We start from the raw sequence: 20,617 nt of genomic DNA, 5'->3' as shown, positions 1-20,617 counted from the left end.
ATCGTGTATTAGTAGTAAATAATTGTCTATTTCTTCAAAGTTTTCATATTATTTTGGTAGCACTCTTTATACTTATGTTTTCATAACAGTGTTATTAAATAATGTATTGTAAAGTAACACACAAATGTTCACTGTCAGTTGTGTCATATTTCTCAGAAAAACATATTGTTTATTTTTGTTCATCATAACACGTTGTTTCTATAGTATCACCGTAGTGTGCGATCTCACTTACCCATATGCGTAATCTTCTCTGTCCCTATAGAAAAGATTGCAAAAAAAGAAAAAGAGAAAAAAAAAAGAAAAAAGAAAAGAAAAGAAAAATGGCTGCCACTAGAGCAAATCGCTTTAAAAAAATAAATCAAGGTCTGGTATTTCGCACGCATATTTTCGAAATACACTCAGCCCTAGCCAGAAGGCATTAGGTTTGGCAACATCGCACGGAAACAAATGAATGCTGAATTGCAATCTAACCCGTTCCTACTACTATTACTATTATTATTATTATTATTATTATTATTATTATTATTATTATTATTATTATTATTATTATTATTATTATTATTATTATTATATTACTTTTGCAATGGATCTGTATAAGTACAAGGGCAACCTTATTTTAATGAAAGAAGTTTAATGAAAATTTTAAATAATAATAATAATAATAATAATAATAATAATAATAATAATAATAATAATAATAATAATAATAATAATAATAATAATAATAATAGAGCAGCTATATTGCATCAAATTTTGCTAAAACCTTGGCAATATCCAAGCGGAAACCATTCGCAAGATTTAATGGGCTTTCGGGAGCGATGCCATGAGCACCTCACACACTTAAAAGAGTGGTAAAACTGCTTTAAAGATTGCCGCACCTCAGTGGACAGTGAACCATGTTCAGGTAGGCCCTCAACAAGCTGGAATGATAATATCATTGAGCAAGTGCAAACTGTGGTCTTACAGAACCGTGAGAAATTGCTAACAATATAGGAGTAAGTATTGCATAGGTACATTCAATTATGAACGAAAATTTGTGCATGAGGAGAGTGTCCGCGAAATTTGTATCGAAGCTGCTAACAGTGGAGTCCATTCTGCGCATTTCATTCAGGCTTTCATCGCCAAACACAGTATCCATGTGTGTCGTCTAGCTCCCTACTCACCCGGCATGGCCCTGTGTGACTTTTGGTTATTTCCCAAGCTGAAAATGTCACTAAAAGGGAGCCTTTTTGAGTCAAGAGAAGAAATCATGCGGAATGCGACGGCACGGTTGTTCACAATTCCAAAAACTGCGTTGCAAAAGTATTACCAACAATGGAGAGATCACTGGAAAAAGTGTGTGCATTACCAAGGAGACTACTTTGAAGGGGATTAGTGTTTCGGATTTCCAAATCAATAAATGTACTTTCGACAATCAAAGGCTCGATACTTTTTGAACGCACCTCGTAGGTCTAAATGTAAATACTAATAATAATAATAATAATAATAATAATAATAATAATAATAATAATAATAATAATAAAAAAGAGAAAGAGAAAGGAAAAAAATAAAAGTAAAAGATTGTTAAATAGAAGATTGCACCTGTTATTGTTTGATTTCTCCTGACGGTGACACACAAACTTCAAACAATGAAACAGATACTTATAACAGTGACGTTTTGTAACAACTTGTTTGTTTTGAACATCATTTTGTTCTATTTCTACAGTAATCGAAGTTAATTTACGTTCAACCAAACGTAAGGAAGCAATAGTTTCTAGGGACAAACGTTCTCTTCCAGACTACAGTATATAAGACATCAAATTTGCAGATCCCCTGATGGCTTCCTTACGATAGTAGTAGATCTCGAACATTTTTTTTTTTATTTCATAACTTCTCTGGATAACTTGTGGCAACTTTCTCATGTCTATACAGAAGAAATATATAAACAAACCAGCCCATTTTTCCATTCTTCGTAAGCTCCTAGCAGTATAAATTGCCTTGTTAGAACCCATTATTTATTATACGACGATTTGTGCTGTGCAAATAAAGAGACCAGAAACGCGGCGCTATCTTCAGTCCCACCAGAGAAATTATCCTTGTATGCAGAGACAATCTTAATAAGTTTACTCTGCTTTCTCAGTTAAAACAAGCAAAGATTTAATTAAAGGATTTTTGCTTGCACAGAACATGGAGGTGAAAATGTCTCTATGTATGCATGTTGAGGTAGGGAAAGCTCTGTTTCAGGTTTGTTAGGTGGTGCTGTTGAGATTTCACAGGTCACAGTCAAGATGAATTGCTACAAAAGTCTGTTTACAAGAGGTAATCTGCTTTATATAAATTGTGAATTAAGTTTGGTAAAAACTTAAGTTTTCAATGAATATTATTTGCGAAAAGCTAGTATTATATCATAGGTCATGTCATTGGGCAAATGTACAGACAACCTAATCTGACTCTCAATGGATTAATAAAGAGAGTATTAAGTTGTGTGGATAATATGTATACCAAATTATAGGTCACTTGGGTGTAGGTCATGTTCTTTGTCGTTAAAAAAAAAAAAAAAACCTACACTGCATACTAGGAAATTTTAACTGACAAATTATGGCTATTAGTTTTAGTGTGTGCCAGTGACGGCTCTTGAGTTCTCACATTGGTAAATAATTAAACATTTATCTTTTCAAACTAAGGAAAGAAACTTTCCTAATGTTATAATTCCTGCATACAAATAATGGTGAATTGAGGAAGTGTTCTCTAAATTTAAAGCGATAGAGGTTTAATTTTTACTGATGTGTTTTCCCTCGAAGAATTGCCACTGGTGTGTGGTCGTAACATTTTTTTTCTTTTACTTCATGGAGAAGTGTGATCGTTCAATTTTGTTCGGTATTTGAGGTTCCCTTTTTCAGCCGCAGGTTTTTAGTAAGATATAGACATACAATTTTGGAAAGAAATCTACACAAGCAGCACAGATTTCTTTATAAATTTGGAAGCCTGTTTAGGTATATGTGTCTTGTTGTCATATATCGAAGCAAAGAGATTCTGGAGCCCCAAGCAACTGTGGGGGATGGCCATTCCGTCCTAATGATCAGCGCAAGCAATCTACATCAATGGAAATTGAACCCAGGTCTCCCAGATCAAAGACAAAAACGTTTATTATTTAATAACGAGAGAACTCTATAATTATTAAATCTGAATATAAGATATCATCAGCGATCCACAAACGAGAGTGAGAGATGCAAGTTTAGTATTTCTAGACTAAGAAATAAAAATACTGTTTGAGAATTCAAGAAAATGTCTTTTTCTTTTAAGTTGTCCGCATTGTTGGTTTTGGAAAATTTACTACTGATAGAATCGTATCTTTCTTCTCTGCTATTCATCGGTCAATACAGTACTTTTATTGTCATTTGAATAAGAATTCTTCATTTCACTACATATTCTTGAGCTTGCTCCTTTGTATCGCAGTTTCTCGCTATCCAGCCTTAGTTTTTATTTGTTGTAGTAGTTTCCCCTTGCTATCTTCTATTTCCACTGAATTTCCTTCATATACATTATTCAAATTTTCCCTTATCACTTTTACGTCTATTCTCTGTCTTTGTGGATTTCCTTCTTTATTCACAATTCAATTTGCTATACATGTTTTACATTCTTCAGTCCTACTTTGTTTCCATACTTTTCTTTCCCTGGTTTTCCAAACTTTCTTCTGTAATCCATGCTTCTTAGCTGTGCTACAAGTTAACGTTAATGATATCGTACCTTTACTCACGGAGTGCAAAATGTTATTTAGTTATTGTACACTACTCAACTATTTAGTTATTGTACACACTTTCTCTCAACTCATACAATTTTCTTTGAATTTTCAACAGATCTGTCTTCACCTCCCTTTACGAACCTTTAAATTTTTGAGTATCTAACTTCTTGCCTCCTATTTTTCTTCTTAGAAATATTTTTTATTGAGATTTTACCTCAGTCAACACAAGATTATAAAATCATTTTAGGATTTTTTTCTTACCATTGGCGTTCAACATCTTTGTTCTGACATAACAATTATATGCTTTAATACTATTCATTAATCGCAGTTTTCTCTACTTCCCTTATTTTACTTCTATTGTACCATGGCGCAAATAAAACAATTCCTTCCCAGATGACAAGTTTCATATAGTATGTATACAATATAACACTACTACTTAACAACAATGTAACATTCATGCGTTCCCCCTATGTCTTTATTTCATGCATATAAACACTTTCAGCACCTTTAATCCATTTCTTCATCTACACAAAATTTGGAAGGTGAGACGCCCGTAGTTAAGTCTCACATAACCTCGGTGCTGAAAGGGACCCTAAACGTTCAATCAACCAAAAGTAAAGAATGCTTAGGTTCTATATAAACGTCTACAATTTTGTGCTCACGTTTCTATTCGTTAAAACAATCCTCTCTCATCATTTCACTTCTAATCCTCAAGCATGTTAAAGCAATAACTGACGCAGGGCTACAAACATATGCTGTAAATAGCGTTACTCTAAAATATAAAAAAATATTATATACTCGAGTTTGGCTTTATTTATTTATATCAATAAATTGGTCTAATTTCATTGATGCTAGAGAACAGGATTCTACTTTATGGAGAACATTTTTAGTTACTTTTGGCTACTGAAATACTTAAAGCAAAACTTGTAAAGTCATCTTTGTAGGCTCATTTGAAGGTGAAATGACCAATTGTTAGTTCATGTTTGTACTGATTCATAAACTGTTATAAACTGGTGTATCTTCACTCAGATCAGATTTTAATTATTTATGAAAATTTCTTGTTTCAAGTTGATAAATGAACACTATATCCTTAGATGACTACATTAGACGGAAAATAATAAATGTACAGTATAAGCTAAATTCCAGAAATAAAGAATCAGGAAGCAGTTGAAATTCATATGTCCATAAGGAAATTAAATATGACAACAAGAAAAAGATTTTGTCTGAAACATTAACTCTTTTTAAAAGTAAAGCAAGTTGTGGAAGACAAACAGACGAATTAGTTGTGTAGACTGCTGTTGGTTTAAAGACTCACAATCTTGTCAAGATTACTGTCGTCTGTGAGAACCTCTTTTTAATAATGGAAAAGAGTGGTGCAAGATTATATACACCCTATAGCCTTGCGCCGGAGAAAACAAGTAATAATTTCTAGCAAACTTCTTTATATTTCACGGAACACACTCTTTAATATTCCTTTAAGAACTTGTTGCATACATTTTACCAACAGTAATTTGGTAATGATGAAGTCAGAGCTTGTGGAAGGGACTCAAACAAACCCCGTGGTATTGTTTCAATTTCAAAGAACTTGCTATTTGTAAGAAAAAAAAAGAGTGAAAATTAATAATTGAAACAGATGAAAAGAATGCAAAAAATGTATGTACAGAAGTGCTGTTGAAGAAACGGGGTTTAAGATTTTTATTTACAAAAAAAGTTTTTGTGTATTATGAGTTACTGAAGAAAATGATAATATATAAAAAGATATTAGGCCACACTTTACAATAATTATTTTTTTTTATAAATAATACTCGTATATGCTTTGTTGTTCTTTGCAGCTATTTAATTATTTATTTACTGAAACAAGGATACAATAGGTGTTACACACAATTACAGTACTCATCTTTCACGATATAACATACTCGCTACTTATATGGTAAAATTTTTAGCGTCAGTGTAGATGTAATGCTACTAACAATTTAAAAGAAACTGCATGTTGAATTCACTATTTTTAAGGAGAAGGAAACCATCAGAAAATTTAATTGGAAAATTGAAAAATAAAACTTCTAATTTAATGTCCCATGGTTGTGCCCTTTAGGCTAAAGGAGACGGAAGTTTAATGAAAGTGAATGATAATGAAAGAAGTAGTAGAATGGGTATGGGGGAGAAAAAAGTAGAACCGGAGAAAACTCATAAACACGATGTTGTTTACCGCAAACTCACTTGGTCATGGATTGTAACAGGGGCCCGTAGCCCTGGAGATGAGTACTATATCACTGAGCCACTACGCCCATAAAAGTAATTGTGATTTTACGTAGCGGCTGTGTGAACTATAATGGGAATATTCATGATTTTTAAAAAAGGAGACCGTGAAATTTTTCAAAAGATTATCCTAGAAAAGAGTTTGCCTTCAACCCTAGGTAGCGGGTAGTATTTCTATCTTTCGTAAGGAGACTTGAATTCATCATCAATATCTGTAGAAACTCATGTTTTTCGGATCCCATCTCTCAAGACCCAGATCTATACTTCGAATAGACTCATTGCTTAAAGACGTTAAAATGCCTACCAATAATTCAAAAAGATCATGTTCGGTGCTTGTATGACTGTTCTCACGTTCATCTTTGTTTACTTACATCAATGTATATGCCTTGAAAGTTTATGACGAACTGTAATAATAAAAATAAATAAATAAATAAAATAAAATAAAATAAAAAATAAACGTAAGTTTGACGATGTTGAAAAATGGAATAACGCATATATTAATAACCTCTTTCTTGTTTTAAAAACAAGAATAGTATGTAGACGACAATGTTTATATGTGGATGAAGTCATTAGCCTAGTTGGATTCGTCTGCAACGAGTAATAGGAAGAAAATGTACACAAAGACATAATTAAATACAAACATTTTGCAACGTTATCCTTTCAATGTTACCAGTTCATTTGAGGATTTCGCTTTCCTTGTTTGTTTGCAGATATACTCTAGACAAGTTCTTTTAGTCTATTAAGCCAATGCCAACTCATTATAATTGATCTAATCATTTGCTTCGTTACTTCGCCTCAGCAAAATTAGTGGCAGGTGAATTACGCAAGGAAACAATTACAAGGGCTCTAATTTGATGCCTTACTTACCGTATAACGTAGCATCAGAACCTCAGACTGTGTGTCATTTATTTGAAGGAAGTACAATGACTTAAAGATAGAAGAGTTTCTAGTTCGATTTCAGGTATGTTTCAGAGTGCATAATGTGTCCTGGATTCACTCGCATTAATAATCCATTTCCTTTATACTACAGATCAGAAGCATGGGACATTAATTAAAGATTTCAATTTATATCATCTCTTATTCGAAGCATGTAATCTGTGTCTTATAGGATTGCAATTTTAAATCTGTTACGACTCAGTGTTATTATTTGAACATTTTTGCCCAACCATGTCTATAGTGAAGTTACGCTCCTGCCAAATGAACTTTGTGGTGGACAAATACTGTGTGCGTGGATTTCCTCGGGCTTCCCCTGTTTCCTTCCACTTTCTTCATTCCACATTTCATTCATTTCTCATCTTCACCGTCTCTTTTAGCCTAGCCGGCATAACCGTGAGACGTAAAACTTAAACATTTTATTTCATGCTTTTAAACCAACTTCTCTTATCAGTAGTAAAAGTGTTAAAAGGGCATTATCATCCAAGAGTGGACTGTCAATCAGTCAAATGCCGCCACCGTTACACCGTCACAATGAGGCACAAAGAGGACTTGTAAGCTCTTCATTAGAATAATGTCACGTTTGTAATTTGCCTTCGATAAAAAAAATAAAAAATAAAAATAAAAATAAAAATAAAAATAAAAATAAAAAATAAAAATAAAAATAAAAATAAAAATAAAAATAAAAATAAAAATAAAAATAAAAATAAAAATAAAAATAAAAGCTGGTTTTGTTTGTGTGGAAACTATGGAATACATTTTTTGCAGGTAAAATGTATCTAATAGATTATATAGACGTAAAAATTACTTTTACTGTTTTCTGTATTCTAAGAAAGAAAACTAAATCATACTTGATTAGCTGTTAAAGTGGTGTACAGTAATTTACAAATATTATCCACTTTCCCTCTACTAATAATATATTACATACTAGCAGCGTTCACCCCGCTTCGCTGCGGTCACCCCGGAACGCAATAAACTTTGTTACTTAGATAATTTTTACTTTTTCGCTTTCAAGTGATATGATAAAAACCATAGTAGATTGCAGTAAATGTTAACATTATATCGCCTGTCATTTATGTTAACCCGCCGAGTGACACGGTCATGCGGGTTGCATATAAATACGTTTATTTTTACCTATGATGAACTAACAAAGGATTTGTACGTTATGGACACTTGAATGGTCAATTATCTCAAGACACTGGTAATTGAAAATTAAAGTGATATGATAAAAACCATCTAGGGTCCAAATCCTAATAACCCCCCAAAAATGAAAGAAATTGGTTCAGCCGTATTAGCGTGATGAGGGAACAAAGGATTTGTGCGTTCTCTTTTATATATAAGATAGTAAAACGTACAAAATACATGTGTGCTCCTTGTTGAGAATGAACAGTATATGCTCGAACGTGAAGTATCCACAGCATTGTACCTCAGCAGATAAAAGTTATGAATAAGGATTTTAACAAGAAATCAGAGGGAGGTTAATTAACGATTCTTCCATTACAGCCTTTGATCTTTAATTTGATTGATTGGAGTTCAAATGAGACAGTTCTGAGGTTAAATGAGACAGTGTCTATTATTTAATGTGGAATCTGGCCATTAATGCGATTTATAACCGATGCAAACACTTCTACCGCGAATAGAACTCAGGGAAACGCACACAGATAGTACTCGTGTTCGTCACTCGGATTCTCACCCTGACAAACTTATTGCCCTTTATTTAAAGTATGTTGTTACGGCATCAAGTGTAAGCAACATTAGCACTTTTTTGGTAAGTTTTATTTTATAAGTTTAATTTACAATAAGTTACTTTATAACTTATTTTATAAGTTACAATAAGTTTAATTTTAGTTTCTGAGGTTAATGGCTTTGGTAGATATCTATACTCAGAGAAGTTGTAATTCATGTTAGATATCTATACATTTGGTCCTATTTGCGTGCTATACTCTAAGTATGGAGAAGTAATATTCTGAAAGCATCTAATTTCATTTATTAAACTAATATTTATATTTCATAAAGGTGAAAAAATATCTTTATTTTGATGTATAAAACTTGTATATTGAAGTAAAAATAATGTAACATTTTGATTTTCTTAAAGAAAAGCACTTTTGAGTTACTATGTATTTAAATACTAAATGTGTTAAAATAATATAACAGAGAAGACAGACTGTTGTATTGAGATTACATATAAGAAATCATAAGAATTATAAAGGAGCATTTCATAATTCTATAAATATCGATCAATAGAAGTTTCATAATTTCGTACTCTCGAAACCATCAAGGTAACAGACATACTGTGCAATTCCTGTCCTTATTATACTGTGCAATAACATCGTTGCAATGTTATTGTACAGTAGGATGAGGATAATCTCTTTCTATTTAGATTCATATAGTGAGATCGTTTTGAGTGTAAACATGTAGTTTTGATCCCAAACTAAGTTATATGTTCATAGCTCAAGTTAGAAAACATTTTGAAAAGAAACGTTAAAATACTAATAACTTCAATAAACAACATTTAGATATATTAGTTCGAAAATTCTAAAATTATTATTAGTAGTAGTATTAGTAGAAGGAGGAGGAGGTAATATTGGGTATCATAAATGGATTATTTTGTAATAAACATTTTAATGTGAAGCTCATTATGTTTTATACTATGTATTAATTTTAATGAGAATATAGCTGAGATAGGGACATGCTCAAAAATGTGATAAAAAAAACCGACGAAAAGGTATACAATGCATATAGAAACAACAGATGCCAGCATTTCTACTCATATGATCACAAAAATATTACGTGAAAGATTCAAGAATGTTATAATATAAAGAATGTATTTATAGCTATCTTTGTCCCCGTTACTTGGTGAAGCCAAAAATGAATAGAGTATTGCTAAACCTGGTTGGCTTCTCTCGTTTCCGCCATTAATAAATGTTCAAAACATTAGACTCTTCGTATGTGAACATGTAGTGTTTATTGCGTTTATTTGTATTTAAATTTTTTCTTTAACTTTCAAAAAGGTTACATGTGCACATTACGGGCTCGTGTCCATTACCTTCATTGGGGCTCGCGTTCTTGTTCATGTTAAGACTTACGCTTACTTGGGCTCAGGGTTAGATCCTCCGACAAGATAGCACTCATTAGCCTCCTTGTAGCTCGGGTTCACTAATTTTGTTGGGGCATTGGTGTACTTGGATTTTGGACTCACTACACTCAGTTTGATTTGCTCTGACTTGGTCTCGCGCGTAATAATTTCGTTCGGGCTTGGAATCATTACCCTTAATAGGGCTTGGAGCTCTGTGAGACTCACGCTCACTCGTGTTCGGGCTCACTAACCTCGATTGGTTTCGCACAGGCTCACTTCCAATTGTGTGCTTAATTTTCAAGAAATAGCACATAAGATATTGTAGTTTCTAGCTTTAACTTATGGGACATTGATTATAAGTTGAGCCAACAAAGATAAGTAAAAAAGCCAGAGTAAACCCACATTTACGGTGTCTACCACAAAAGTTCATTTGGCGCGTGCTGGGATCGAACCGTGGATCCCATGAACCTGAGATAAGCACTTTACCATTGAGCCAGTGCAACCCCATATAGGTCCCTTAGTGTTTAAATAAAGGTCTAAAGTAGTAGTCATGCTGGAACCACTGGCCTGTGTTAAAATTGAGCTGTTTTAACACCATCATTTTTGCTGTTTAAACTTCTAAAGTGAGAAGGGACAGAAACATCGCTACGAAGTTAGGTTTCAATTGGCAATTATAAACTACTGGGTAAGTTAACAGTTTCTTTTGAGACGACGACTATTATCTTGAATGTATAGTCTTGTTTTATATATATATATATATATATATATATATATATATATATATATATATATATATATATATATATATATATATTACAACGAGATACTTTGTATCGTTTAATAATTACCTGTACCTTGGGCAGAAAGTGCTCATACACAAGCACTATACCTGATATAGTGTTAATTTAAAAATAACAAAAGAAGAATGTTTTTAATATATGTAAGAAATATACATTATTGTATAATTCGTTGCTAGGTAGTTGTTTATAGTTACCTAAAAAAACATGTACGATTGGAAAGCAGTCTATGTGCATATTCGTTCATAGAGAATCAACGAATAAAACTGTTTAATAAGTATCACCGTTTTGTAATTTCAGTATAAAAGGTGAGAATAAAAGTAAATGTACTCACAGAAGATATTTTGAGGTGTGAATAATTACTACCACAAAAACTTGACTTAAATTATTAGCCGAACCAGGTTAACGATTACCTTGAGTGAATCGTTCGTTAAAAATTTTGGTTTACCTCACCCGGGAACTTGTAAATTCAATTCCCGAAGTTAAGTAAGGGTGAATTTACTTCTGCAAAAAAGTTAATGACTACGAACTTGACAAGACTGAGAAGTGGTAGAATAATCTCAAGAAATATGAACGGGGAAACAATGGAAAAAGAAATCAGTGATAGTGATAATGGTGAACAAAGTGCAGCACCAGGAATGACACTAGAAGACCGAATATTACTACTCTTACAACGGCAAGAACAAAGCCGAAAAGAAGATATGGAACGGCAAGAACAAAGCCGAAAAGAAGATATGGAAGCCATAAAGCAGACGATGGAGCAGAAGTCAGATGAGACGAAACAATTTATTCTTCAGGCGATGAATGACATCACCTCGCAGTTTGACGAAAAGTTAAAAAGAATATCTGAGGATTGTCAAGATAGTCACAGCCATCTAATCCAAGAAGTCAGTGGTGTAAAAAGGGATTTAGAAGCAATAGAATCTTCTGTACGTCAACAAAAAATCCAGGTCACGGATAACTCAAATCAGATACGTGCGAACACGCAGTTGATAGCTATCTTACAAGAGGAAATTAGGACACTACAGATCAAGGACAACACGTACCCCAACAACACGATTAATGATCGTGTGGAATTCCCTTGTTCGCCAGAGATGACCTCGCCTTCACCCGTATCTGATGAGGACATTATTTTGGAAGAAAATCATCCGAGGAGTTCAGATGGGCGGAAAAGAGACGGTGTAACTACACATCACGCCATAGGTAGGAATTGTCACTCAAGAAGAACACGGAATGATAAAAGGAAGGTAAAGTTAAGCGTAAAGATGGATGAAATACGTGCCATGAGTAAGTTCAGTGGTAAGTGTAATGAGAATGCTACTTCTTTCCTAGAAAAATTTCAGGACGAGTGCAATATAATGTGTATAGATAGATCACAATATATGAAATTAATCCCTCATTTTTTACTCTCACCATGTTCTTTATGGTTTAAAGCAGTACGAGATCACGTTAGTACGTATGAGGAGTTTAAAGCAGCGCTAATCGCAAATTATGAAAATGACTTTTTGCTTGCAAATAGAGATGCCACGATTAGAAACCAACATTTCAATCCTCGTTTGCACAAATCCGTTGTCGAGTTTGTTGTAAATACATACAATGAATTAAAAGTCGTAAATCCATTGCAATCAGAATCTAGAATCATAGCATCAATTCGAAATTTGTTACCGTTCAAGTTACAACAGATCCTGTTTTCTACACAGTGTATGAGTTTCAACCACTTATTAATGCTTGTTCAATGTTATGAAACTCAATACCAGGCTCTGAATCAACAAGCAGGAGTAGGTAAAATTAAAAATAATTCAGATCATTTTGTACCTGTTCGGAATCTAAATATCCGTAGTGTGAACGATACGGAGCGCAACATAAACCGAGTAAATTCAAGCAACCAGAACGAGGAAAATAGGCAAAGCTATGTAGGGAATCCGCCTAACCTAATTAGTCGTGGCAATCCTTATGTAAGACCATATACTCAAAATAGGTTTAAAAATAGACGAAATACATGGCGAAATTCCAGGAATACAGCAAACTACGTGGATAGACGTAATTGGAGGTCAAGACATGGCGCTTCGCATCAAAATCCAGATATTGATGCAACTCCTGTACAGAACAGTAATACGGGGCATAATCATGATTGTGCCGTACAATGTACTTTATTAGAATCATATGCAAATACGAATTTAAGCTGAATACAGTTGATGAAGTAAGGGTTAATCCCATATTAGCTATAGATTTTCATGAACATTTATTTTATTTTTATTCAATTTAATTTTCTTTAATTCTCATTAACCAATGATAATTTTCAAATGATTTTAATTCTCTCTTGTTAATGTGAAGTTTATAATTCGATTTGTGATTGATTAAAAGCAAAGGTTATTTATATTATATGGATCTGTGTTGAGAATTTGTTGTCAAAGATTATGTTAAGAATAAGGTTCATTCTATTAAGCTATTTATCCGACGACTGTCTTTATGCGCCACCTTACATATTACTCGAATAAGATTCTTCTATATTCTGACGCTTTATCGATACAATGTATATTTTAAAACATCATCTAATGTAGTTATTATATAATGCGCCCTGGAAAGATCAAACATTTTTTCCTTAACATCACCGTTTGTAATAATGATTGAAACTGTTAATCATTGAGATTTATGTTTTAAAAAGTAATTTGCCTTTTACCGATTTTGACTTCGCACCCTTCATTGATTAGATTATTAAGCGACGACGTTTTTATAATAAAATATAAATGATAATGGAAGGAAAGATTTATTATAAATGTATCTATATATATGAATGAAAATAAATAATGTTATATATATGCGAGGGTCGATCAAAATGTAAAGGACGTAATTATGGAATATTGTTATTATAAACGGACCAGTGGTTCTTAAATATAAAAGCCAAGCTTCCTTGTAACTTTTATATTCAGTCCCATCGTCGGGCGACATTTTTATACAACGAGATACTTTGTATCGTTTAATAATTACCTGTACCTTGGGCAGAAAGTGCTCATACACAAGCACTATACCTGATATAGTGTTAATTTAAAAATAACAAAAGAAGAATGTTTTTAATATATGTAAGAAATATACATTATTGTATAATTCGTTGCTAGGTAGTTGTTGATAGTTACCTAATCAACATGTATGTTTGCAAGACAGTTTGAGTGAAAATACGTTAAAAGAGTATCAACTAATAAACCATTTAATACCGATCATCGACTTGTAATTTCGATAGAAAAGGTGAGAATAATAGTGTATATAATTATTGAAGATATTTTTATGTGTAAACAATTACTACCACTCAAGATTTACTTATATCATTAGCCGAACCAGGTTGACGATTACCTTTGGTAAGAACGTTATAATATATATATATATATATATATATATATATATATATATATATATATATATGGTCCTACCTCTCTTTGAAAAGTCTTTCTCACGGTTGAAATTAAAACAGAGAAATATAGATTTCCTTTGGCCATTTGAGACATTTATTTAGAGCCAGATTAGGGTATTAGATTTTCCTATGTACAATTACCAGAATATGGCATTCTGAAGCAAGGTGGGTAGCCAAAATATTTTAAAACCAGATTGTTCTTTTGAACATGTCTGAACTCGAGTATACTTTTGAACGTACTCGAGCGGAATATACTGATGGATTTAATCGCTATCTCCCAAAAGAAATCGTAGTAGATGATAGTTGAACCATCAAGATTTTCGTTATATATCTTCTACAAATAAATAAATATTTGAACAAAATGCTAAAGGCAACAAAGTCAGAAGCTAACTATGTGTGAGTAAATTATGCCAGATTTAGTTCCACAATGCTAGATATGGTTTTACTAATACGAAGTTTAAGATCAACTTTTTGGTGGTCTTAGTGCGTTGTGCGCTTCTGTGGTGAGATGATATGATAGGCTTATTGCGTTTCCAATCATAAAGAGAATTGGTAGTTTTAGAAACGTTGCTTGAAACGGACAAATTTTAAATCCTAATTCTAAATCTGAGTATATGTCTTAACTCCAATTTTCTATGTACACACTTTAGAACCAAGGGAAAGAAAAGATAAAGATCTGGCCACATTACAACCGCCTTAGCAGCACATGAAAGCGCAACACTTGCGGTATTGGCATTTGCGGTACTGCGACATTTGCGGTACTTCCAGTATCGACATTTGTGGTACTGAGACATTTGCGGCACTATTCGAAATAACTTATTATTCTCCAAGTTAAGAGAAGATATTTTCGTGTGTTGAGTTAGAGGATAAGCATACAGTATCAACTGCTATACAAGGACCAAATTCTATAATATTTGTGTAGCCAGCAAGTTGTTCTAAGAGAGAATAACATGAACTTTTCAGGGTAGTTGGGGCTCTTTTACTTACTAGAAGCAAACTAAAAATCTTCTTTCAGAACATAAAACTATTATTAATTCACCATACATACATACGCACATACAAACCTTTCTCAGAACACTAAGAACATGTAAACCCCCCCCCCAAAAAAAAACATTTACTAGAATCTAGAATACATGGTAGACATGTCCGCAAGATGTAAACAAGTACTTGTTTGTGATTGGCCCAAACTATATATATATATATATATATATATATATATATATATATATATATATATATATATATATATATATATATAAACAAATCCTTATCTGTGATTGGTCAAACGCTTGTCCATGATATTTAAAGGGAACTTCTAGAGCTATTTATATTTTTTTGTTTCCTTTTATAGGTTTCATTAACACTTTTCCAATAACTATTTTCCAGTGTTTATTCAAAGTTCAAATTTAATATTCTTCTTTCTTCGTTTTCAACATATTGAGATATTTCTAATTACGAGAAAGTATTACGGAATTATCCAAAGAGCAACTTGCCTGCGGAGTGATTTATCATAAGTCACTCATTTGCACACAGTTGTTCATTGTTATGAGAATATTTAGGGATTTTTGGCCAGAACTAGGTCGGTATAAGAGACAAAGTCAAAATTAAGGTTCAATGAATTAGTAATTTATTTTCATGATTTATAATAGAGTTCAATTAATACATTAGAGATAAGCACATAACAGTAACACATAATAAGAGGACAGAACACATCCTGAGGTGGAGCCTTACTTCTGGAACTGAAGTAAGGCTATTCATAACGTTCAAATAGTTTGTGTCTAAAACGATAGATGGCGCCACTGTCACCAATGTTAACATATACAACCAATAAAATTAAAACAATCAAAAATAAAATAAACAATTCAAAAATTAAGCAAAAGCGGATATAATCTGGTTAATGGTCGTTACAAAATCTAGGGAATGGTACGTGTCGATTTCACATATTGTTATTAGTTTCATTGTTAGAGGCCACCATTGTTAAATGAACAATCAATTTTATCTGCCATACTTTCTACCAGAAAGTGAAGAAACTTTGCACACTCATTTAAGATTGAAATATCTAGGGAATGGTACGTGTGGATTCCACATATTGTTGTTAGTTTCATTGTTGAAGGCCGCCATTGTTAAATAAACAATCAACTTTATCTGCCACACTTTCTACCACAAACTGACCAAACTTGGCACACCCATCGGATTAGCACAGAGATATCTACTGAATAGTACCAGTCGATTTCACATATTGTTGTTAGTTTCATTGTTCGAGGCCACCATTGTTAAATAAACAATCGTTGGATTTCTGTATTGTTAAATAAACAATCAACTTTATCTGCCATACTTTCTATCACAAACTAACCAAGCTTGGCACACTCATTTACGATTGAGATATCTATGGAACGGTACGTGTCGATTTCATCTATTGTTGTTACTTTCATTGTTAGAGGCCGCCATTTTTAAATGAACAATCAACTTTATCTGCCATACTTCCTATCAGAAACTGGCCAAACCTTGCACACACATTTAAGATTGAAATATCTAGGGAAAGATGTGTGTCGTTTTCTCATATTGTTGTTAGTTTCATTGTTGAAGATCACCATTGTTAAATAAACATTCGTTGGATTTCTCCATTGTTAAATAAACGATCAACTTTATCTGCCATACTTTCTACCACAAACTAAGCAAACTTTGCACACTCATGAACGATTGAGATATCTATGGAATGGTATGTGACGATTTCACATTTTGTTGTTCTTTCATTGTTGAAGGCCACCATTGTTAAATAAACAATCGTTGGATTTCTAAATTGTTACATAAAGAGTCAGCTTTATCTTACACTCCTTCTACCACAAACTAATCAAATTTGGCGCACTCATTTACGATTGAGATATCTATGGAACGGTAAGTGTCTATTTCACTTATTGTTGATATTTCACTGGATTCTTATACATAAAAGATAGAAATCTTTCTTTTAGCGTAATAATGAGATGCTTTAGGAAATTAGGTTAAGATAATTAAAATTATACTGTCCTTTACAAAATTTAAGGGGAATACCATGATCGAAAAAGCATGAGTCAAACTATAAAGGCCAGTGGTAGCTTTTGTCATTTCTTACGATCACTACACGCACCTTATTGCGAAAAATTTATTCGTATAATAAAACCGATACCATTCAATAAATGTCAAATTTAACAGATCTTGAGAGATGAAATGACAAAAATTGTCATTACCTCTGTCGCATAATATATTCTAGCTTTGGGACCCATGTCATTATATGACTTTCACGATAAGTGACAAGTAGAATATAAATCCCAAGTTCAAAACGTAAGGAAAGAAACCGGCTGTTCCCGCTTCAAATTATGAAAAATGTACCAAAATGGTTGAAATTATGATTTTGTATTTCTTTACGAGAAAGAAGAATAAAAATAAAAATTGGAGCAATTCTAATCATGTATGCATAAGTCCACTATCTTCTTCAAGTTACTAAACTAACTCCAAGTGTTTCAACCATTTTTGACACATATCTCGAAAACTTTTAGAGATATTAGAGGCAAGAATACGTGGTTGATAATGAGCTTTTTAATTATGTCACAATACTTTTGAACTTTACCTTATGAGAAATAGCATATTCCAAAAATAATTCAGTAACACCCTAACCTGAATTTTACCAAATGATTAGCGAAAGTGATACGGTGTGCATCGTCCAGGGTTTAATTCCCGGTGTGGCACTCAAACATTGCTGTGTTGACCAAATATCGAGAGAAAAGTTGGGAAACTAAAAGAAAGCGGACTTCAATCTAGACAGCAGGCGACGTTGGGTGTAGTTGTGCTTACCACTAACATAAGCCCGCTGCAGACTCAAATCACAACGGACTGTTGCGCCAGGAGTTTTATATATATATATATTGGTGTTATTATTTTGCCTTACATTCTCTCAGTAGCGTAAGTAAGGACGAATGGGCCTCCCCGCAAAAATGTTAAACGGACCCCCTCTTTCCACATTCATGAGTCACGAAAAATTTACAGAGAACAGTTTTGACTTTCTATGTTCTATCTAGTGAGTCATAACTTACTCATATGCACAAAAATGCACATTATTATTATTATTATTATTATTATTATTATTATTATTATTATTATTATTATTATTATTATTATTATTATTATTATTATTATTATATTGTGCTATAGTTTTCGTCTATTCTGCTGTGGCAACTTCGAGAGCCTACGACATTCGACATTTTTAAAGAGGTGTGGTCGTCCCACTTTTTGTTGTTTGGTTCGATGCTGGTTTCACTGTCCTTTTCCCATCTTTGAAATACATAAGCACGGCAGATCGCGAAAACTCGACAAGTCGCGCTGTTTCCTAAATGAAGCTCCCAGCCATTTAGTCACCCTGATATATCGTCGTCCTTCCCCATTCAAGGCACAAGCACCACACTGATTAATCGAGTGAGATTCTTGTCGTGTTTGGCGCGCGGTTGTGTTATACCTTGTAGCTCTTATCTCAGCCCGATGATTTCGTTCAAAAAGTAGCGAGTGGTCATAATGTTTTCGCTGGTCAGTAAAAGTTTTGTTGGCATTTAATTTACTAAATAATCGCTCACGTGTTACCGTCTTCATAGGTAAAAATGAGATACAGTTGGAACATCACATAATTTTTAACATCTTAACATTATAAAGTTTAACTTTGAAACTGAAATGAGCCTCTTTCTGTTCTGGGCCTCTCAATGCTGCGGGCCCTGCAGGCCCTTTAGTTCCGCCACAGCATTCTCTCTACTCAGAAGGATAGGGACAAATAGAAAAGTCAAAATTCATTCTGTCCATTTTTCATGCATCATACACTTCAGAAAAAATCATATAATACTTATATGTAAGAAAATATTAGTATTGTTTGTTTGTTTTCTTTATACAAAGAACCATTAGGTTTTTTAATCTCATATTCTGATAATAATCGAAAAAAAAAGAAAAGAGTTTCATGTGATAAAAGGACGAAAGAAAATTTGTCAACGCGATGCGAATGACGTTCTCTGCAACCTAATTCCCGTTTTTCGTACAAAAACTCTATTCCTACCTGCAAAAAGAAAGGATTTATGTTACCCATCAATGGTTGAGGTTTTGCCCTGCGGCTGAACAACACGGCTTGTAAAAATAGACTCTGACTGACTGCAGGTGCACGAAAAAAAAAAACTGTTGGATTCCTCTCCCCGCCCACTTCAAGTGTGGATATCCTGGACATATTCAAACTGAGCGGTACGATCTTTCAGTTCTTCCCAGTAGAGGTGCCAGCAGTGATTGCTAAATGAAAAAGTGAGCATCTGGTGGCGAAAAGGAGAAGTGCTCAGACAAGGGGGAGGACACAGGAACCTTAACTAGGGCTGTTCCGATAATCGAGTAATCGATAACAATTCGATAAAATTTCAAAACCGTTTCATCGATAAAGAATTTTAATTTTATCGAATTATCGAACTTTCGAGACTCCCGAAATGTTCGAGACTCTCGAAATGATCGAGACTCTCGAAATGTTCGAGACTCCCGAAATGATCGAGACTCCCGAAATGTTCGAGACTCTCGAAATGTTCGAGACTCCTGAAATGTTCGGGACTCCCAAAATGTTCGAGACTCTCGAAGTGTTCGAGGCACTCGAAATGTAAGAAACATTAGACAACTTCGAGACACTCGAATTCTTCGAGAGTCTCGAATTGTTCGAAAGCAGCGAATACAGAAATATATCAATATGATCGCATTTGTCGAGTCGCTTGAATATTTTGAAAAGTTCGGGATTATCGGAGTGTTCGGAAGAAACAATGAATTCGAGGCTATCATAGTTGTATATAATATGTATTACATATATGCAGAGTGTTTATTTTAAAACTTCTCTCCTTAGCAATGAAGTGAAGGAAAAGTTTTTTCCTCACAGATCTGTATAAGGTTTAAGCAGTCTGTCAGAAGAGAGAAAGAGAAAGAGAAAACATGCATCACCTGAATGGAATTGGAATCCAAGACACCATTTAGTCTACTAATAGTCACTTTGCCGATTGCGCCAATAACGGGGCAGGCAGAAAAATAATTTTAATATGATTTCGAGGGTTTAATTTAAAGTTCTGTATAGAGATAGGTACTGATATAGGTAGAGGTAAGGAAAGTCGATAAGGCTGAAGACTTATCAAACTTCCGTTTCGGAAATTTACTCTCCGGCGCTCGAATGCCTTCGAGTATTTGAGATTGTCGTGAAACAAACCTTGAGAATTTTGGGTGTGAAGCTCCCTATTACAGGCCGTTCTGTCTGTCTGTTTGCATGTGGCATCCGACGATAACTTTCGAACGGATTGTCCGATTTTGATGGAACTCATTTTAAAATGCTCTCTTTTGCTTTCACCAGACACCTATTGTTTTGGTTGCCATACCACAAGGGGATTTTTCCCGAATGAAGT

The 20,617-nt window shown here is 33.5% G+C and overlaps 1 protein-coding gene across 2 annotated transcripts in view; it reads left to right on the top strand.

The window, feature by feature from the left end:
• LOC145681505 (uncharacterized) overlaps window positions 1–20,617 on the top strand; it is a 354,193-nt gene that overhangs the window by 94,005 nt on the left and 239,571 nt on the right. The window lies entirely within an intron of this gene.

The sequence above is a fragment of the Thermobia domestica genome, chromosome 3 (genome assembly GCF_964235325.1).
Source record: "Thermobia domestica chromosome 3, izTheDome1.hap1.1, whole genome shotgun sequence".
Taxonomy (NCBI): Eukaryota; Metazoa; Arthropoda; class Insecta; order Zygentoma; family Lepismatidae; genus Thermobia; species Thermobia domestica.
This window is presented reverse-complemented; position numbering and strand designations above follow the sequence as displayed.